This window comes from Macaca nemestrina, chromosome 8 (assembly GCF_043159975.1).
Source record: "Macaca nemestrina isolate mMacNem1 chromosome 8, mMacNem.hap1, whole genome shotgun sequence".
Lineage (NCBI taxonomy): Eukaryota > Metazoa > Chordata > Mammalia > Primates > Cercopithecidae > Macaca > Macaca nemestrina.
The window spans coordinates 45,678,519-45,701,868 of NC_092132.1; the positions used below are offsets into that span (position 1 = coordinate 45,678,519).

General features: G+C 36.1%; 1 protein-coding gene across 8 annotated transcripts in view; it reads right to left on the bottom strand.

Annotated features, from left to right (window-relative positions):
* The window catches only part of LOC105476071 (vacuolar protein sorting 13 homolog B), an 859,286-nt gene that overhangs the window by 113,478 nt on the left and 722,458 nt on the right, over window positions 1-23,350 (bottom strand). The gene's annotated exons all lie outside the window — the stretch shown is intronic.

The following is a 23,350-nucleotide window of genomic DNA, read 5'->3' on the forward strand; positions in this document are numbered from 1 at the left end:
CCACATCAAATAAGTAGGAGAAAGATGGAAAATGAAGTTTGCAAAAACTGACTAGTCACTTGGTAAAACCAAGTGGGTCCCTACAGCATTCTTTACACAAAAGTAAACTCCAAAATGATAAAATTGCTGAAGGCTAAGAAGTGAAAGTGTAAGAGTGTAAGAGAAAAAAACATGCTAATATTTCAAAAATGTTATAATAGGGTAGACTTTTGTATGTATGGCATGAAACCCATGACAAAATCAAAATTAAAACAGTCAACTGGGATAAGACAGGTAACATTCGATGACAGGTGAAGGAATATTCATTCTGATAGGAGACAGCTCTTACAAATCAATGAGAAAATGATACATAATCACAGAGAAAAGACAGATTTTACAAGTTCCTCAACTGTGCCAAACGTCTACTGCAAGCAGAGCATCCCCCTGGGGGCGCTTCTGCATCATGCCTGTGGGACTTGGGAACAAGGGGAACCAATGAAAACATGATGCTCATGCTGCTTGCCATGCCACAAGCAATAGAGTTCTTTGCTTCTGGCCAAGCAGTCTTATTCCTTCTGCCAGCACCCATGAAACACTAACAAGATAACTTACTAGCTTGCATCCCAGACCCTCACAGCAATTAGATCACAGAAGAAAAAATATAACCAGCCAGTAAACACAAAAAGATAAAAAGATACTCAACTTCACCAATACTCAAAGAGATTCAAATTAAAACAATAATGTAATATTTTATTTACTAACCTTTCAGTTGAAGAAGACTGACAGGTCTAAGTACCATACAAGCATGAGAAAAAACAACTTTTTTTTTTTTGGAGACAGAGTTTTGCTTTTTCACCCAGGCTGGATTGAAGTGGCACAATCTCGGCTCACTGCAACCTCCGCCCCCTGGGTTCAAGCAATTCTTCTACCTCAGCCTCCTGAGTAGCTGGGATTACAGGCAGGCGCCATCATGCCTGGCTAATTTTTGTATTTTTAGTAGAGAAAGGGCTTCGCCATGTTGGCCAGGCTGGTCTCAAACTCCTGACCTCAGGTGATCCACCTGCTTCAGCCTCCCAAAGTGCTAGGATTACAACCATGAGCCACCACGCCCAGCCAAAACTTTTTTTTTCCCTAGGAAGTATACTTCTAAGAATTTGTTTTACAGAGATTCCAACGCAAGAGAGTGTGTGCATACAATATATACGTATATACACACGTGTGTATGTACTTCAGTACTGTGTTTATTAATAAGAAAAGTTGAAACAAGTCGAATATCTGTCAATAGATTGGTTACATGTAACATGCAGATCTATAGAATGTATTTCTACACAACTGTTAAAATGAATAAAGAATATCTCTATGCCAGGCGTGGTGGCTCACGCCTGTAATCCCAGCACTTTGGGAGGCCAAGGGGGTGGATCACCTGAGGTCAGGAGTTCGAGACCAGCCTGATCAACAAGGTGAGGAACCGCGTCTCTACTAAAATAACAAAAATTAGCTGAGTGTGGTGGCAGGTGCCTGTAGTCCCAGCTACTCAGGAGGCTGAGACAGGAGAATTGCTTAAACCCAGGAGGTGGAGGTTGCCATGAGCCAAGATTGCACCACTGCACTCCAGCCTGGGCAACGGAGGGAGACTCCATCTCAAAAAAAAAAAAAAAAAAAAAAAAAAAAAAAAAAGAATATCTCTGTGTATTAACAGAAAAGACATTTAGGAAATATTGAAGTATTTTGTTTAGGATAAGAACATGTGGGTTAATTCTATTTGTCTTGAAAAATAAAAGACTGGCTCAGATGTGTTTCCTTTTTTGGAAGCATTTCCTAATTACCATCCTCAGAACTGATCACTGCCTCTCTGTGTCACGTCTATACCTAGTACACTACTCTAACATAGGACTCACTATATTTTGTAATTACTTATTTATATGTTTGTCTCCTTTAGTAGACTCTAAGATCCTTGAGGGCAGAAATGGCACATTATTTAAAAAATATTCCTAGCACCTAACACACTTTTGAGAACATAATGGGATCTCAAAAAAGCTTCTTTAATGAATAGATTGCTCCTTAACCTTTGTTTCCTAAGTAAGTAATTCTCAATCTTTTAACAGGAATAAATGTTGAAATAAACATTACCTCCACCTATACTTAAGTTTCTTTTCTTTAAACAGTGACTTGAGCATCCATATATGATGAGATGCTGGAAGGAAGAGGGGAGAACAAAATGGATATGCAGAAGAGGGCAAATGTCATGAAACAGAAGCACACGTTCTGGTTAGTGCTAAGTGACATATCCATGGCATTACACTTTTAGCCACCATTTCTTGAAATTTTCTTTTTTCTTGTTTTCCATGACATAATTTTCTCTAACTTCTTTTTTCTGGGTTATTGTTCCTGTATTTTCTCTCAGCCTGAAATACCTCTATACCCCTTACTTTCTCACTGTCTCATGTTTAAATCCTTCACATCAATCAATAACCAAATCGACCACTACCTATCTCAGCCTTTTCACCTCCCCCAATGGAAAAATCCTTTCCCTTTTCTGAACACAAATAATTTTTAAAAATGGAAATGTCTTTTACAGTGCTAATCACTGTATACTTCATGTTATAGTTATTTCTGTACATGACATCTTCTCTGGTGGACACATTCCTTGAGGGAATGATTTCCATTTGGCTAAGCTTTGAATTTTCACAGCACCTGGGAAAGTGAATACAGCAAATGTTCAAAAAGAGTTGCTGAATAAATGAATAATTCATGAATGAATGAATGAATGTACACATACTGGGTGGTTCAAACCATCTCTGGCACATGAAAGATTCTCCACAAAGAGGTATAGAAGTTGAAAGCATGAACTTTGGATCAGATCTATTGGGATTCAAATCCTAGTTCCATTAACTTTTTCTTGGGAAAATGAATTTTTCTTTTTCTTTTCTGAGACAAGGTCTCACTCTGTTGCCCAAGCTGGGGTGAAGTGGCGTGATCACAGCTCACTGAAGCCTTGACCTCCCTGGCCCAAGCAATCCTCCCACTTCAGTCTCCCAAGTAGCTGGGACCACAGGCATGTGTCACCATGCCTGACTAATTTTTGCATTTTTTTGTAGAGACAGGGTCTCCCTGTGTTGCCCAGGCTAGTTTCGAACTCCTGGACTCAAGCAATCCTCCTACCTTGGCCTCCCAAAGTGCTGGGATAGTAGGTGTGACCTACTGTGCCAGTCCCAAATTAATTTTTCTAACACAAGTTCCCATATATGTAAAAAGGGGATGAGAATATAGCTACATTCATGAATTTTCATAAAAATTAAATGAGACAAAGCATTTTATTTAGTACCACAGAGTAAGATCTTAAGAAATGTTAGCCATTATTTACCCCTCTCATGCTCAAAGAACACTGTGGAAGCTTGTATGTTGTTACTAGAATCAGGGAAGTTGTAAGAGTTCTGATTATTAGATTTCTTAATAATGGATTGGACTTCTGGGAAGAAAATAATAAACTATGAATCTGGATGTTCAAGAACACTTTTCAATATTATTTTCTGCTACATACCTGTTAAGGTGTGGCCCTCCATATATGCTATGACTTCAGAGATAAAGGAATATATCATTATACATCTTTGCTTAACTACTCTCTGGACTGCCAGTGAGTCAGCCCTGTGGTTTGACACTCATAACAAGCAAGGGTGGAAGAGATATGGTAACTGGAGTATAAATCCCTACAGAGACATATAAAAATCTCAGTGGAGGCCAGTTGCAGTGGCTAATTCCTATAATTCCAGCACTTTGGGAAGTGGAGACAGGAGGATTGTTGGAGCCTAGGAGTTTGAAATCAGCTCGGGCAACTTGGTAAGACCCTGTCTCTACAGGAAAAAAAAAAAAAAATTAGCTGGGCATGATGGCATGTTCTTGTGGTCCCAGTTACTTGGGAGGCTGCGGTGGGAGGATCGCTTGACCCCAGGAGGTCGAGGCTGCAGTGAGCCATAATTGTGCTATGGCACCCAGCCTGGACAACAGATGGAGACCCTGTTTCAAAAAAAAAAAAAAAAAAAAAAACAGAAAAAACACACACACACACACAAGCAAACAAACAACAAAATCTCAGTGGACAGGGAAGAACAAATGAGTTGAGAAAAAGCATATTAATCATTTAATGATATAGTCACCTTGCTGTGCTATCAAATATCAGATCTTATTTATTCTATGTCTGTATCAAAACCTTACATGTGTCCCATACCATAAATATATATGATTATGTACTCATGCTAAAAATAAAAAATTTAAAAATGTGTTTATTATAAAATGTTGCATAAACACAAGTACAACAAAGAATATAAAACTGCCTATCATCCCCCCCAAAAGAAAAAGCATATTAATATACCCATTGTTTTTGGTAATACAAACAATGGAACGTAAAGTTCAACATAATCTTTTTGGTGGAGAGGTTATACAGAAAATATGCAAAAAATACTTGTTTCTGGCATTGTCTCCTGAAATTCTGCATTAAAATTAATATATAACAGCTTATAAAAATTAGCTGGCACACTGGAAGGCAGAGTAGGACCTTAAGGAAAAAGCAACAGTAAGTTTTGAAGTACAAGGCGAGGGTTGGAGTAGGTCCATAATATAAGGCAGTCCAAGCTGGGAACCGCTGTGTGAAGCCATTAGGTAGCCTAGGGGCAACGAATGTGGACTGTACCAACAGTGGGGCTTAGGGAAGGGCTTGTGGGAGCCTAAAATAAGAAATGTGGAAGAATGCCAAAGAAAAACTTTATTTAGTTCACAACTTGTGTGAAGCTGGCTCTGTAGTTACATACTTCAGCTGGAATATTCTCAGCTACTCTGAAAATTCAGAAAACAATAGATAACTACTATGGAGATACATACCAAAGTATGTTAGTTATGTGTCAGAATTTTCCTTTATGTGCCCTACTTTTTCTCTGTTAACAAAGGCATATTAATAAATTCACTCCAAATGAAACCTCTATTAAAAATTTAAATTGTATGCCTTTATACATTTATAAAAGTCACATACTTATTCTTTTTTCCCATTATAAGAATATATAATCATCCTTCAGTATCCATGGGGGGTTGGTTCTGGGACTACCCACGGATACCAAAATCTATGAATGCGCAAGTCCCTGATATAAAATGGTGCAGTATTTGCATATAACCTAGGTACATCCTCCCGTATACTTTAAATAATCTCCAGATTCCTCATGATACCTAATACAATGTAAATGCTACGCAAATAGTTGTTATACTGTATTGTTTAGGAAATAATGACAAGAAAAATAAGTCTGTAAATGAGCAGTACAAACAAAATTTTCTTTCCTTGAATATTTTTGATTGGTGGTTGGGTGAATACATGGATGTAGAAGTGATGGATACAAAAGGCCAACTCTATTTGTCTTTAATACATTGAAGCAAAACCTAAAAACAACACTGACAATAATTAATATTTTAAAGATGATTTTATTCAAATATATATTGAACCATAAATTTACTTTTAAAAGCATATAGATATCATCTTTACATTATCTTATTTCTCCATCCTAAAAAAAAAATGTCATTGATGTCACATTTTGGATAAAATCCTGGCCCTACCACTTAAATCACTGCTCTATGACCTTGGGCAACCTATTTAATGACTCTGAGCCTCAGTTCTCCCACTTGTAAACAAGGGTAATACAACCTGTATTGTTTTTAGGCCAAATTAAGGATTTTTGACTTTATTTTCTTTGAAGGGTTGAAAGCAAACAAGTGATATCAAATTCATATTTTTCAAAGATTTTGGATACTATAGACAATGGATTAAAAAGAGGCAAGTGGCCAGGAGCAGTGGCCTATAATCCTCATGCCTGTAATCCCAGCACTTCGGGAGACCAAGGCAAGTGGATCACAAGGTCATAAGTTCAAGACTAGTCTTGCCAAGATGGTGAAACCCCATCTCTACTAAAAATAAAACAAAATAGCCAGGTGTGGTGGTGGGCATCTATAATCCCAGCTACTCGGGAGGCTGAGGCATGAGAATTGCTTGAACCCGGAAGCAGAGGTGGAAGTGAGCCGAGATTGTGCCACTGCACTGCAGCCTGGATGACAGAGTGAGACTCCTTCTCCCCCCTCCAAAAAAAAAAAAAAAAGAAAAGAAGAAAAAAAAAAGGTAAGCATGGATGCAACAAGACCAATTAGGAGGTCTAGCTAGAAATGTTGATAGCTGAGAGTATGGTTGGTGGCAACAGAGTGGTATGTAGGAGATTCTTGGGACATGGCAATTAATAAGTCTTACTGATTGATTGGCTGAGAAGTGAGACGGAAGTGTCAAGAATAACTCCCAGTTTCCTAGCCTGAGCAGCCATATGGATGCTGATGTCATTTACTGGAATGGGTAAGACTGATATGTAGTATGTGTGGGTAGAGCAGGAGAGATCAGAAGTTCATTTTTAGCCATTTTGAGTTGCAGGTACCAATGAGCCATCCCAGCAAAAATACTGAAGAAGGGGTTGGCAATTCTGGAGACTGGAAGAGGGAGTTAATTGTGCTGATACACAGCTACAGTTTATTCAGCACTAGCCTTTTGTCAGGAGGGTATAGTGGAAAAACAGAGGGCAATGAAGTTTAGGATACCTATTTGTAAGAAGGTATTTTAAATGATGAACTAAGAACGCAAACTGGTTAAAAGAGGATATGAAAACGGTGAGCTGATGAAAAGAAGAAATCAGAGAACTACAGTTTAATGAATAGTTTAATGAATAACTGTAGTGGGGTTTGTTGAATAAGCAGGGCAGAGAGCTATGAAAGACTGTGAGGGAGCTTGAAATGCTGAAATAATGATTTAGGAGTCATAGCAGTTGTGGATGATGACAAGATCCAGGGCTTGTGCATGGGAACGAGTAGTTAAGTGGAGTGGAAAAGATTCCCAGAGATATGAGATCAAGGTAGGGTTTTGGCTGGGTCATTTATGGCAGTGAAGAAAAAGGCTGGCAGCCATGGGGTAAGGACTTGTGAGAATGGGAGAGGACAACCAAAAAGTTAGTAGATGGCAACAACAAAGAGAGATGCGGAGAATATAATTAGAGAGAATGAGAAGCCAGGGGACTTGACAAGAGGGTAAAAGAGTAAAGGCCAGTGGCATTGGTGAGCAAGGAGAACACTTACCCTCCTGGCCTTGAGATAAAAAGGACATGAGAGAATGAACAGCCTCCACATCAGAGGGTCGCAATGGTGAACTAGGTTCCAGGGGACAGCGAGATTTTATTCAAGGTAATGGCACAGAAGAGATGCTGGAAGAACAAGTGGAGGTTTAGTGGAGAGTTCGCTAATCAAGGAGCAGATGATCCAGAGGGCAAAGTGGAAGGGCATGGAAGGCTGAGGAAGAGGGAGGTTGGTAAGAGTAGGTACCGTATCTAGACAGGAAGAAATGCATCTTGTAGTTTGGGTGGTAACTAGAAAAGAAGGAAGTGAAGCATGTGGTGGAACTGACATCTGATATAGGAGGAGTACAGACAATGGCTGTGGTTCTAAAGGTAACCTACTACTATTTCTTGAGGCCTGGCTTACATGCTATGTGTTCTCAGATTAGTATTCTTAAAAATAACAATGCTACCTTCTTTAACAGTCTTTTATTCTAAAAAGATCTTGTTTAATATACTGGTATTTCCATTCAAATTATTTTGCATTCATGCCAATTTTTAACAAACTTTGCATTAACTTAACTCACTAATCCTCTCTTGTCTTTCAGTTAGCAGTTGACATTGCCCAACTAATCTCTAGGTTTGTGGTGACATAATTAAGCTAAAAACCTAATGTGATCGTATTGTTCTTATAACTTCATATGGTAGCAATTAATTATTCTCAAGGAATAACTCTGGGCTCTATTTTGTGTGATCTATGTAAAATAACTTTATTATGTGCTTTTAGGTTTGAAAGAGATGACGTGAATGATCTTCAGTTACAATATCTATAACTAAGGATTTGTTATTAATGCCTGTACTGAATAACTTGAAGGAAAGATGACTATTCCAAGAGTTTGGTTGCCAAAAAAATAGTTTAGAAAGCCTGAATATCTAGCACTAAGTCATGGGAAGTGGGAACAAGTAAATTGGTTTCACTGGAAAACATTCCACATGTAACACATGGTACATTTCAAATGACTGTCAAGACTATATATTTTTTATTACATTTTGTTTTCCTATCCATTATTTGACAAGACCTAAAAAATTAGCCAGCCATACATAATAAACTGTACTCTAAGCATATGTGGTCTTTGCATATGAATATATCTTAGGTTGTATATCTGCCAGTTGGTAAGAGCATATGTATTTTTGCATTTAAAATGTTATTCCACAATTTGTTTCCATTTGATGGCTAATTTGGGAAGATTTGCATGTGTGTTGGCCATTTAAAAATATTTTTGGTACAAAGAATATTTTGGCACTTAATTTGTTTTTATTACTTAATAGTACTGCCAAGACTGTTAGCAGGGTTATGACTGCCCATCTGTCCTCATGGATTTCTTTGCGCAGGGGCTGCTGAAGCTGGGCCATCACCCCTTTCTCCACTCAGTCCCACTAAGCAACCTAGGCAAAAGATACAAAGGAAGTGTCTTTGCTGTATATATGTGCATAATAAAGAGCTGGTAAGTAGAGAGGGGAGATCTAGCAACTGATGTAGCCTAATAGAGTTGGTAGGTAGAGGGGAGAGATCTAGCAATTGATGTAGCCTATCAGTCAGCTTCAACTATGACAAAACAGGGTAGCTGATGGTATAAGGCTGGTTAGTGAGTACAAAGCCAGAGCTTCCATTCTAGACTTAGTTATTAGAGTTTGGTTACAGCAGAGGATACTGTCTTCATCACTCTTCACGCCATATTTCTAGACTTCCCAGGGTGCCAAGTTGGGTAATTACAGCAGAAGAACAGCTATATATATACCATCATCTGTGGTTTGATAGTAGCAGTTAGTGATGGTAGCTGTGGTAGAAGAAACTACCTTTTGAATAGCCCTCTACAAGATACAAATTTACAGATTTTTCTTACACACTACTTTCGGGAGGAAAATATTATTCCCATTTTACAAATGAGTGAAATATCGCTCAGTGAAGTTAAGTAACCTGCTCAATATTACACATTTAGTAAGTGGCAAACTTTTTGGGTGTAAATCCTATGCTCTTTAATAATTTTTAGATTAAATAAGATAGACCCCATAAGGTGTCATTTACAATTTCCAGTTCCACTTTCTTTAAAGTGGGTTCTTAGGAAGCAATAAACAGAGAATACATTTTGATTTTTGCCACTTATCCCAGTCATTTAGTTGCTTCATTTGGCAGGTTTTTTTTTCCCCATTAGTAGTCTTTTTATTTCAGCACTTTGAATATGTCATCTCACTGTCTTCTGGTTTCTATGGCTTTTGATGAGAAATCAGCAGTTAATCTTAGAGTATCCCGTGTATGTGATGAGTTGCTTCTCTTTTGTTGCTTTCAATATTCTTTGTCTTTTGACAGTTTGTGTCTAGGTGTGGATATTTTTGAGTTTATTTAACGTAGAGTTCATTAAGTTTCTTAGATGTATAGATAAATGTTTGTCATTAAATTTGGGAAGTGTTCACCCATTATTCTTCAAATATTCTTTCTTCCCTTTTCTCTCCTCTCCTTCTGGGACTTCCCTTATGCATATCTTGGTACACTTGATGGTGTGTCACAGATCTCTGAAGTTCTGTCCATTTTTCTTCATTCTTTTTATTTTCTGTTCTTCAGACTCAATAATCTCAAAATGACCTAACTTCAAGATCACTGATTCATTCTTCTTCCTGCTTAAATTTGTTGCTGAGCCCCTCTTTTTTCACTTCAGTTATTACACTTTTTAATTCTGGAATTTGTACTTGTTTTTAAACATTCTCATTTCTATCTCATTATTAATATTCTATATTTGGTGAGACATGATTCCTATACTTAACCTTTTTAGACATGGCCTTTTTAGTTCTTTGAATATATTTAAAATAGGTGATTTAAGGTATTTGTCTAATAAGTCCAACATCTGGGCTTCCTCAGGGACAATTTCTGTTGATTGCTTTTTTAACATATGTGGGCTATACTTTCTTATTTCTTTGCCCATCTCATACTACTCTCTTGAAAATAGCATTTTTAATGATATAAGATTTTATAATATTAATAAATAACATTTTTAACTATATTATTATAAATAAACAATGGAAACTTTAAAAATTAGATCCTTTCCCTTCCCCAGGGTTTGCTTATTTATTTATTTATGAGATGGAGTCTCCCTCTTTCACCCAGGTTGGAGGGTAGTGGCATGATCTCGGCTCACTGCAACCTCTGCCTCCCGGCTCATGAGTAGCTGGGATTACAGGTGTGCACCACTACACCCAGCTAATTTTTGTGTTTTTAGTAGAGATGGGGTTTCACCATGTTGGCCAGGCTGGTCTTGAACTCCCGACCTCAGGTGATCTGCCCACCTCAGCCTCCCAAAGTGCTGGGATTATAGGCATGAGCCACTGCCTCCAGCCTCCTCAGGGTTTATTATCCTTGCTATACATTGTAGTTGTTGTTTAGTAATATCTATGAGCTAGTTTTGTAAAGTTTGTAATTTTCATTGTGTGGCCACTGAAGTCTCCACTTGGTTAGTGAAGTCTCTACTTGGTTAGTGAAGTCTCCACTTGGTTAGTGTAGTAGTCAGTTAATGATTAAACAGACTTCCTTAAAGGTCTGGAAGGAGTAAGCCTCCAATTCTTTGCTGAAGGGCTCTTTGCCTCTGGTGCACACCTTCAACTCCTCCTTAGCCTTCACTTTACTGCTTGCACATAGCTTCAAGGACAGACAGAGATGAGAGTACAGGACCTTCTCAGGTCTTCCCCCAGCATGTACGACTATGCATGGGGGGGTGCATAGTCATATTCATGAGCATGTACTTATAGTTTCTCAGGAATATGTTGGAGCTTTTCAAAACCCCATGGACATCTCATTCCTGTTTTTCCTTTCAAACATTTTGGTTAGCCTATTGTTTACCCCAACTGTTTCCCATTGCCTCAAGCAACTTTAAAACTAATCAATTGCCTCTAATTATTTTTGACATACATCCCTAGGTGTTGTGGCAGGGCGTGGGGGCATGGGGATTGGGGGAGGCTTTTTGCCCTTGAAAGCTCCTAATTAGTAACTTTTGAAAGAGTAATTGTTGTGAAACTCTTATTTCGATTATAGAAAGCTATTTTATGTCATTAACAAGGTAAAAGTATATACTGCACTTATACAATGTTAAGATGGTGATAAGACCAAATATATTCCCCAAAGAGGAAAGTACTAGAAAATTAGTAGACAAGTAGATAGGTGAAAGAGTTTTTTTTTTTTTTTTTTTTTTTTTTTTGAGACGGAGTCTTGCTCTGTCACCCAGGCTGGAGTGCAGTGGCCGGATCTCAGCTCACTGCAAGCTCCGCCTCCCGGGTTTACGCCGTTCTCCTGCCTCAGCCTCCCGAGTAGCTGGGACTACAGGCGCCCGCCACCTCGCCCGGCTAGTTTTTTTGTATTTTTTAGTAGAGACGGGGTTTCACCAGGTGAAAGAGTTTTAAATTGATGACTGAAGGAGAGTAAGTAGATAGTTAAAAAATAGAAAGTGAGGTCTGGGCATGAAATAGACATGTTCAGTGACTGAAAGAGACAGTCTTTATCTAGAGATAGGGATAAATGGAGAGCAATATGAACATCAAAATCTTAATAAGCTAAGAAACTGGCTTTGCCTTTGTACAATAATGGGAGGTTTCTCTTTATGAATGTGTTAGGGCTTAACTGTCCTTTTAAACATAAAGAGTATTTCTCACAATCAGTTATTTATAATTCACAATAGAAGACACATACTCTTCACTCAAAACAAATGCAAATTGAGTAGAGATATTTTTCAATAGTTACTAAATAAAAATAAAATGTAGTCTGGTAATGGAAGTTGGTTTTTGAGTTTCTATTTCATTTAAAAATCTACCAACAATGCGATAAAAGGCGAATGTCTTGCAATCTCAAAAGTTTTAGCTTATAATATTATTTCTTTTTATATGTATCTGCTTTTTAGTTGATTTTGAAGAAGGAAAAGAAAAGTTTCTATACATCTTCAACTAATAGAAGTCATACCAAAAAAAAAAAAAAAAAACCCTTATAATATTGGAACCAGTTGAGAAACCACAAGTATTCAAATGCAGGAAATCATGATTTTATAACATTTTAATGTGATCTACTCTTGGGAAACAAAGTTAACCAAACCCTATTTTTGTACAGGAAATATTCCAGCATACAGTTGTAATACATTGTGGTGAAGGGGTACAGCTGCAGATTTTTCACCTGTAATGCCCCACTGGTATTGTGGCTTACTGCATTGCATCAAGACTGCCTTCCTGTCCGGAAAACCCTCTAAGTACAAACAAGACTCTAAGTCCAGATTTTATTTTCCCCTGGTATCAGAATATGGTAATTTAAGAGCCCTGAGAAATACTTTTTAGACTTTAAAAGGAAATGTGTAACATTCTTTTATTAGAATCTATGTTTGGGTTGGTTTTTCAAAAAACTTAACATATGACCCAGTTATCTTATCTATTTATCAAGCTACCAGGTTTCAAGCAAATGCAGGTGCGTAATATGACATCTTTCAAAAAAATATTTTTCCTTAAAGAGAAATAATAAAAATACACTCAGAACTTCTGAGTTAAAACTCAGAGCAGGGGCAACTTTACTAGTTTATGGTGTCTTTTAATGAGACTACAAACTCTAAACTCATATTATGTTTTAGTCTCATTTCTAACTGTTCAGATATTTTACTTATTTGTGTCAAACGCAGTCAAATGTACATCATTTGTTATAAATAACAATAATTGGGAATCAGGGAGAGCTTAATTCTAATCTAAATTTACTCTTAACTAGTTTTGTCACCTTGAGTTAAAGTCACCTAACCAATGTAAGCCTTAGTTTCCTTACCCATAAAAATTTAGGAAGATAGAATAAGATTACTTTAGTTCTTTCCAACTCTGAAGAGATACATAAATATAAGATTTACTTTTTAAAGTTTATATTTTAGGAAGAGAACTAATATATAAAGTGCATACTACATGTGAAGATTTACATTATTCAATTTTAATGGTAATTCTGTAAGTTAGTAAGAGTATATCCATTTTACAGATCAAGAAAATAAAGCTCAGAAGGTTAAAAGAACCTGTCAAGGATCTCAATGATAATTACTTGCAGAGCCGGGACTCCTGGAGATTCCAGAGCCCAGGAAGCTCTTTCACCTTGTCATACTGACTCCCATATTTCAGTTACTTGATTGTGGTGGTTTTCAAAAATATAAACTGACAAATAAGCAATGCTCATAAACCAAACACACTGTGATAACTCGTTACGTGATTATTTTAAACCTAAAAAGGTGAAAATACAGTAATCATTGATAGTTGGTTCTTTTAAAATTTATTTTAAAGTTTTACATTCAGAGGTAGATAATAGGTTCTTAATAACTCTTGATAATGTGAAAACTATAGTACAGATAGGCAACTCTCAGTAATTGTGAAGAAGTCAATAAGGATTAGAGAATAACTTAAAATTTTTAAATATTTTAGAACAAAAGTCCAGTTAGCATATTTTACAAAGACATCATATGTCAAATATTTAGGCTAGATCTAGGGTCAGTAAACTTTTCCCATAAAGGGCTATAGAATAAATGCTTTAGGCTTTGTTTGCCATATGGTCTCTGTTACAACTACTTGACTCTACAACCACTTGACTCTGACTATTGTAGTACATAAGCAATATGTAAATGAGCATATGTGTCTATGTTCCAATAAAATTTTATTTATACAAACAGGTTGTGGGCTAGATTTGGCCCACAGGCTGTAGTTTGCTGCTGATCCCTTGATTAGATGAAAGGCAATGCCCTTAACAGAGGCCTTTTAGGGTATATGTCTACTAGGGAATAGTTCTCCATGGGTCTAGCACATTTCCACACAGCTTATAGGTAAAGGCATTGCCTGCCTTTTCCCCAGACTACCTTTACTATTTTTAAAATTTAAAATTTATTTTTATTTTTTTAGACATGGAATCTTGCTATGTTTGCCCAGGCTGGCTTTGAACTCCCGGGCTCAAGCGATCCTCCTCCCTCAGTCTCCTGAGTAGCTGGGATTACAGGCACATGCCATAAACCCAGTCCAGACTGTTTTTTCAAGGATAAATATATAAAAACAGTCAACGAAGATAGATAGTTGTCTCCCTATAAAGAAAAGGGCACACAGGCTTACTGTCCATTATAAAATATCCAGGTCCTCCAAATCAGGGTCCTCTACTATAATACAACTCCCTGTGTGTGCAGACATCAGCTGGTCCTCTTCAGGTCATCCTCAGAAACTTAGGGTTTGGAACTAGCACATCTGCAGACACTCTGTTCTAGGTAACAAACTATGTTTCATCTCTGATCCGGCATTCTCACGTTTTCTATCCATGAGATTTGCAAATAAGGTAAAACACTAACTTTTCACAATTATTGACAATGTCTATACTTTACTGAAAGTGATTTTATATGTATCACATATATTACATACACGTATAAATATATGTTTAAAAATGTGCTTTAGCCTATCAAGTATACTTAATCTATTTATCAAATATTTATTAAATGTTTCCACGAGCAGTGTAAATTAGGAATACAACGATCAGCGAAGCAGACAGACATGATTTGTTACTTCACAGAATTTACAAACAAGTAATAAATAGTCAAGCACCTGGGGTTACTAGAAGTGATTTGAAGTGTGTTTTAAAAATATATACATTTTCTTTACTAAGGTACTCATTCCATACTTTTCTGGCAGATTTGAATATGTCTTTATAGTCCAAATTAAATTAAATGAGTTAATTTGACTATCAGTGGAAGAGATCATCTTCTCATATAAGTCTGTAATTTCACACTGTAGAGCTGATTAAAAGTAGGCAAGAGACTCATGATTTTGACTCTGATGGAGGTGCTGATGAAAATAAAAATTTATAGGCAGACAACAGGAAGGAGAAAGAATAAAAAGCATGAAAAGCTAAAAAAAAAAAAAATAAGCCTGCATAATTAGCTCCTGAGTAAGGGGCAGACTGTACAGTGTAATTTTGAAAATTAGTAATCTTAGTTGACCTCTGGTATTCTGGATTAATGTCCTAGGGGAATAAATCTCAGTGTGGTCAAAACGGAATTGTGTGCAAATTCCATCAACATTCCTAAGGAATTAGGCCCCAATTCTGGCCCCTACCTCTCTGCCCAAACTAATATCCCACTTCACACTACATAGACCTTTAGCTGTCATCAGTTTGTCTCCATCAGTTTCTTGACATCTCGTCCATCTTTCAAAACTACTCACTACACCTCTGACAAAAAAGAAAAACCAAAACAAAAAGCTCTCCCCAATCATCCAAATTAGAAGTAATTTCTGAATTCCCAAAACACCCATGTATGGTTTAAACTCTTATGGCACTTAATAACACTATCTAATGTTATCTGTGCATATCTGTGCACAGAGAACTCTAACTTATGCACCTCTGTAACTGCCTGCCTGTCCTCAGTGGTGCCCTGTGTAGAATAAGCACTCATTTCAGCTTCTATGTCTTTGTTCAAAACCCTCTCCAGAAGTGCTACAAAGGTCTCCTGGTCTTCAGCCTGCTCATTCAACAGGCTTTAATAGTCCACCCAACAGATTATGATGACAGTATGTAAGCCCAGACTATGGGCTTTACATTTTCAGTACATTAAGATAATCTTCTTCTATTTCATTTTAAGCTTTCATGAAGTCATAGTCAACACTCACTAAGTACTATGTTAGGCACTGGAGATCAAAGATAAATATCATATAAACTCTGTTCTCAAGAAGAGCAAAGTGGAAGGAAGTAATATAAACGGGCCCAGGGAAAGAGTAATACAGTGTTCTAAAGTGGGGTAACTTTTCCACCTGGTTGGAGACAGAGGATATCAGGGGAAGGCTTTCTGGAGGAAGGGTCAAGAAACAAACATATAAAAGTAACATAAATTCACACATATCCACAACGTGTTTGCTATTTTCAGAGTTCAACTTAAGGTCTTTTCTACCTTAGAAATACTTCCATCATGAATGAATATAAAATATATACCATTTAATTAAAACTAAATGCATACAAAATATAAACCATTTCAAACACACATAAATCCACTGACAGGAAATAAAAATGTAATTGTTGCAAACCATTGTGAAGTCTCTTTTAAAAAATAGATAAGATATTAACATGTATTTGCATATAAACTTAAAAATCAGGAAACTTACTTTTTCCTTATGTGTATAATACGTTTTGTTCATGACACATTAAACTACTTGGATTTATCCAAAACACAGGCAATAACAAATGCTGGTGAGGGTGTAGGGAAAAGGGTACCCATGTACACTGTCAGTGGGAATATAAATTAGTACAACCACTATGGAGAACAGTATGGAGGTTCCTCAAAAAACTACAAATAGAACTATCATATGATCCAGCAATCCCACCACTAAATATACCAAAAAGAAAGGAAATCATATATTTAAAGAGATATCTGCACTCTAATGTTTATTGCAGCATTATTTACAATAGCCAAGATTTGGAAGCAACCCAAGTTCCATCAACAGATGAACAGATAAAGAAAATGTGGTACATACACACAATGGAGTACTACTCAGTCATAAAAAAAGAATGAAATCCTGTCATTTACCACAACATAGATGGAACTGGAGGACATTATGTTAAGTGAAATAAGCCAGGCACAGAAAGACAAAATCTGCATGCTCTCACTCATTAGTGGGAGCTAAAAATTGAAATGATTGAACTCATGGAGATAAAGAATAGAAGGAAGGTTACCAGAGGCTAGGAAGAGTAGTGGGGCAGGGGGAGGGAGGTGGGTATGCATAAGGGATACAAAAATATAGTTAGAATGAATAAGATCTAGTGTCTGATAGAACAACAGGGTGACTACAGTCAACAATAATTTACTGTGCATTTAAAAATAACTAAAAGAATATAATTGGAAGTGTTTTTTTTTTTTTTTTTGAGATTGAGTCGCCCAGGCTGGAGCGCAGTGGCACATCTCGACTCACTGCAAGCTCCACCTCCTGGGTTCACACCATTCTCCTGCCTCAGCCTCCTGAGTAGCTGGGACTACAGGTGCCCGCCACCACGCCCAGCTAATTTTTTAATATTTTTAGTAGAGACGGGGTTTCACTGTGTTAGCCAGGATGGTCTTGATCTCCCGACCTTGTGATCCACCCACCTTGGCCTCCCAAAGTGCTGGGATTACAGGTGTGAGCCACCGTGCCTGGCCTAATTGGAATGTTTATAACAGAAAGAAATAAATGCTTGAGGTGATGGATACTGCATTTACCCTGTTGTGATTATTATACATTGTATGACTATATCAAAATATCTCATGGACTTCATAAATATATACATCTACTATGTACCCATAAAATTAAAAATAAATTTTTCTAACTACTTGCAATTTCAAAATATTTGTTCACATCTGATAAACATGAGTTATACTCATGTTTATATAGTAAACTATAGTATATACTTTCTCAACACAGTCATATTCTTAAATGACCACTTCAACCCTGTATCCACAAAGTGGAATGCAAAAAAAAGTAGTCAAGCACATATGCGACATATACCATTACAAGGAAACATGAATGTCTTTGATATTGATCATGATTCTTTTTTCCTACTGTCATGTCAAATTTGCTTGAAATAATGACATATAATAGTTTAGCACCAATCACTCTTAACATTATACACACCTGATTTACCATAAGATCAGCCACAGGATTTTCGAAAATATGTCTATTTACATATCAACTGAACATATCAAACCATACATCTGTTCATTTAGTTGTTTTTAGGTTTCAGGTGGCTAAGGTAACAAGGAAGCCTCTCAAAGAATCTATAATTTTCTAAGTCTTGCAAAATCAACTCTTAAAAAATCTACAGAGACGCAAATTTCCTGGGCTAGAAAGACTGGCTTTTGATTCAGGAATTTGCAGATAGAATTTCTGGCTGCGCTGACCACTATTATTTGGTGTAACCTGTGTCCTGTTATGTGGATCATCAGGTACAAAGAATGTAATGTGGAAAAGATGAGTTTGGGGAGTGCTTTTTAGACAATTTAGTTAAATTCATAACACATTATAGGGTAGAATAAAAGCCACAGACACTTAATTAGCTATTTAGGGGATACATTACAGATTATAGGTAGCAAATTTTTCTCTTGAGATTCGTGAAAGATTACAAAGATAAAAATGTAAAATAGACAACTAAGAAATAGTATGGATGGATAAACGACAACACAGATCCAAAAACCAGTGGTGCCCATAGACTAGGTCTTACATCCACACAGAATAGTCAATCAGGAACCTTCTCAGCTGTTTCCTACTCTAATCCTCTTCTCCTGACCCTGCTGCCCAAGAGAAAAAAAAAGTATTTTTGAAACAAAATGCTCTTAGAAAAGTTAAAACAAAACAAAAAACCTCAGAAAGAACAAAATCTCCCTAATATAACAAATTCTCCAAAGTTTAGTATGCAATTCAAATGAATGGCATTAATTTAAGAGGCTTCTGCCTCAACAGAACAATAAACAACAAAACAATAAAAAATAATGACTTATTTTTGGGTTAAAAAGTATAAACATTTTTGCCGTATCTCACATAATTATACAATATTTTAAAGGTTTTTATTTCCATTAATAATTCTTGATATGCAACACTGACAATTCCAAAGGGCATCAGAATGATTTTACTTCTGAATGAAAAATATAAGATTACAGATTCTCTAAAAGGTATAATCTGGCACAGGTCTGAAGAACCGAGAGCTGGTCTGTATTCACTTGAATGTAAAGAATTATGAATTTTTTTCAACTACATATCCTTATATACAGAGAGGACTTCACTGTCTCTCAACTGGATATTATAGTTTAATAGCTTTATCTGAATATTTTTAAAAATTTTCCGGTTAAAAGCCAAAATCAAAACTTTCTTTTTTTTTTTTTTTTGTAGAATAACATATCTATTTCTAACTTCTGGCCTGCTTTTCTCTTTGGATCCCATCCCTGACAGACATCTGTATTTTGTAACTTTTCCTACATTCTGGCTCTGAAGATACTCCAAGTTCTGGCCCAATAATCCTTTTCTGTTTGAATTCATTAGTGTGAGAATCACAGGACTGAAAAGGACTTTGGGAGGTTATATAGACATCAGCTTGCTGCTCTGAACAAGACTAACTCCAAACCATGAAAACAAATGATGCTTACAGACTTATAGAAAATGCTTTGTGATACAGTTTTTCATTTCATAAAAATGTTATTTGGTGGACATCATGGTGTTCTATAAAAAGAACTACCATACATCTTACATTTTTGGTTTACTAAAGGGATATTTATCACTGAAATAAATTATTTGCCGGGCTCCAATGGTCCAGAATTGGGGCAAGGGAAGTACTAAGCATGTATAATATTAGCATTGCTTTATTGATAATAAAACAAATGCTATAGATGTTGTTGATTCCATTCAGTTTGGTGTTTACTTTTAATCTATTTTACCCATTTCTACATATAAATGAGAATTAATATTTTCCAGGTTAATTTTTCATAAAAACAACCCTCCAAACCTGCAGAACTGGGCTCACTTACTAGATACATGATCTTGAACAGATTAATCTCTCTATTCACAGTTTTCTTTCCTATTAAATTATTGTGATGTATGGAATGTGCAAGATTTGGGAAGAGCAAAGCACAGAATGTAGGTAAACTGTTAAGCAGAATTTTTGGCACACAGGACTTGCTCAACAAATGCAGGATGCCTCCTCCCTCCTAGTGGAGGAATTTAAATGAATTTAAATTCTGTGGATTGGGGAAATTGCTGACAAACCATAGTACACATCAATGGATGCTAAAACCATGTGTAAAAGATTCATGGGGGACTTTATAATGATGGGCCTGACTAATACTACCTGATCAATTTTAACATTGCTGAAAGTGAAATAAGCAGACATCTCTTGCCTCTTGTTGTGATGCAGTAGGAGGAATATTCTTCTATCAACTGAGAAGTGTTCTTTCCAAAAAATCCAATTCAAATCTAATCAAACTTCTGTAAGGTGACTAGATTACAGAAAATATGGGGGACAGAGAAACATGTTAAACAATACTATAAAGACAGGGTGGGCCACAATCCAGAAAGTGGGAAAATTTACAGGCCAAATAATCCAATTTCTTCAATAAGTAAACGGCATAAGGGGGATAAAAGGGGATTCTTATAGATTAAATGAGACTTAAGAAACATATCAACTAATATAATGTGTGGACCTCAGTGGGATCCTAATTCAAATAAACCAAATCTAAACACAGATTTGTGAGACAACAGGGGAAAAATATAGACTGAGTATAATATGATATTAAGAAATTATTGTTAATTTTTGTTGGCTCTGATAATGTGGGTAAAATGATACAGCTGAGACTTCCTTTAAAATATTCCAGAAAAACAATAACAACATCAACAAAAAGTAGAGAATAGATGTAACAAGGACAACAGGATACTGATAATTACTAAAGATGGGTCAGACTCAGAGTTTATTATACTAATCTCTCTACTTCTATATAGAGTAGTCCTCCCTTATCCATGAGGGATACATTCCAAGACCCCCAGTGGATGCCTGAAACTGCAGATAGGATTGAACTCTCTCTCTATGTATATACACACTATATATGTTCTTTTCTATACATGCATACCTATGATAAAATTTAATTTATAAATTATGCTCAGTAAAAGATTAATATAACACTATAATAAAAGTTACGTTAATATGGTCTCTCTCTCAAAATATCTTACTGTACTGTACTCACCTATGGCAAAAAAAAACTGTAGAAAGTGAAACCATGGATAAAGGGAGACTATTGTATTTGAAATTTTTCACAATAGAAAAATTTTTTCAGGGAAATCATCAAATTTTTTTCAACTAAAATTGATTGAATGATAGAAGTCTCAGTTTGAAGAATAAAATAGGACACATATAAAACAAGAAACTTCCAAAAAATAACTTGAAGTTCTTCAAGATCAGTTTATGAATCACTTTGGAAGGTAGAGTTTATATGAGAGAAATAATTTTGATCAAACTAAATCCACATAACTTAGGAAAACAGAAAAAATAAAAAAGAGGCAGCCTAAAAGCTAAAAAAAAAAAAAGTGCCATGCCTATTATATGCTATCAAATGATATATTTTAATGTATTCAAAATACATACTTGAAAAAACTGTATGATAGACAGGTTCTTTAACTTACCACTAGATGATAGCACTAGCACTAAACATTAGTAAGTTGTTTATTTTATTGGTCTATGTTGATGGTATTAATATGATGGTATTTATGAAGGTATATTTTATACTCAATGGTAAAATAACTGGTGAAGATTTTCAACATGGTATATAGACTTTAAAGAGATAAAGATACTGCCTGGAAAAAAATATAAGGTTGTATGTATAGAAGGAGTCAAATCTACAATAGGATAAACTGTGAAAACGTTGATTCTTCAAGACCATATTTTATTCTGAATAAAAGATCAACAGAAGTAGCTTACATCAAGGCTAAGCTCTGAATTTTCTTAATGTGTTCAAAAGAATGTTTTAAGAAAGAGAAAAAACTTAGTAATTTGAGTACCCATCTTTTAAGATAATTTTTAATGAAGTAGAAAGGAACTCTGAAAGCTTGCTATATTATACAGATATACTATAATTTAGCTAAAGAGAAAAAGATAGTTGGTGTTTGGAATTTGGGTTGAAATGACTTTTCCTCATAGAGAATTAAAAACAAAAAAGATGTCATGATAAAGGGTTTAAAATATATGTAAGATTAATGAAATCATCGTCTATTTTTGAAAAACGGTTTAAAGTTGGCTTAGCAAATATTTCTACAACGCTGAATAATTTTCAATCAACAAATATAAGATAAAACTGTGAATGTACTCTTATGTGTTTCAAGATCACTGCAATAAAATTAAGTCTGAGAGCTGTGTTAAGAGAGCTAGTTGTTGGGATCTAATTAAACTAAAGAGCTTCTGCACAGCAAAAGAAACTACCATCAGAGTGAACAGGCAATCTACAGAATGGGAGAAAATTTTTACAATCTACTCATCTGACAAAGGGCTAATATCCAGAACCTACAAAGAACTCAAATAAATTTACAAGAAAAAAACAAACAACCCCATCAAAAAGTGGGCAAAGGATATGAACAGACACTTCTCAAAAGAAGACATTCATACAGCTAACAGACACATGAAAAAATGCTCATTATCACTCGCCATCAGAGAAATGCAAATCAAAACCACAGTGAGATACCATCTCACACCAGTTAGAATGGTGATCATTAAAAAATCAGGAAACAGGTGCTGGAGAGGATGTGGAGAAATAGGAACACTTTTACACTGTTGGTGGGACTGTAAACTAGTTCAACCATTGTGGAAAACAGTATGGCGATTCCTCAAGGATCTAGAACTAGAAATACCATTTGACCCAGCCATCCCATTACTGGGGATATACCCAAAGGATTATAAATCATGCTGCTATAAAGACACATGCACACGTATGTTTATTGCAGCACTATTCACAATAGCAAAGACTTGGAATCAACCCGAATGTCCATCAGTGACAGACTGGATTAAGAAAATGTGGCACATATACACCATGGAATACTATGCAGTCATAAAAAAGGATGAGTTTGTGTCCTTTGTAGCGACATGGATGCAGCTGGAAACCATCATTCTCAGCAAACTATCGCAAGAACAGAAAACCAAACACCACATGTTCTCACTCATAGGTGGGAATTGAACAATGAGATCACTTGGACACAGGAAGGGGAACATCACACACCGGGGCCTATTGTGGGGAGGGCAGGGAGGGATAGCATTAGGAGATCTACCTAATGTAAATGACGAGTTAGTGGGTGCAGCACACCAGCATGGCATATGTATACATATGTAACAAACCTGCACATTGTGCACATGTACCCTAGAACTTAAAGTATAATAACAACAACAACAAAAAAATAACGAGTCCTTTGAAAATTGGCGTTCAGCTTATATATAGTGAGACTCCCCAAAGTAGAGCACAACCACATTAGTCATCGCTCTTCACTAGAAATGCCCTTTGGTGGGTATTTCCTTGAGATAGTTAAAAGAGGCTGTCTCCTACATCATATGTTGAATAAGCAACTATTCCAGTACAATATATGATATAAGAGAACTGTTAACAAGAAAACACACTTACCAAATTCCTTCCAATAGTAGCCTAAAACCAGCATGTGATTTAGCTGCTTTGGCAGCATTCTGAATA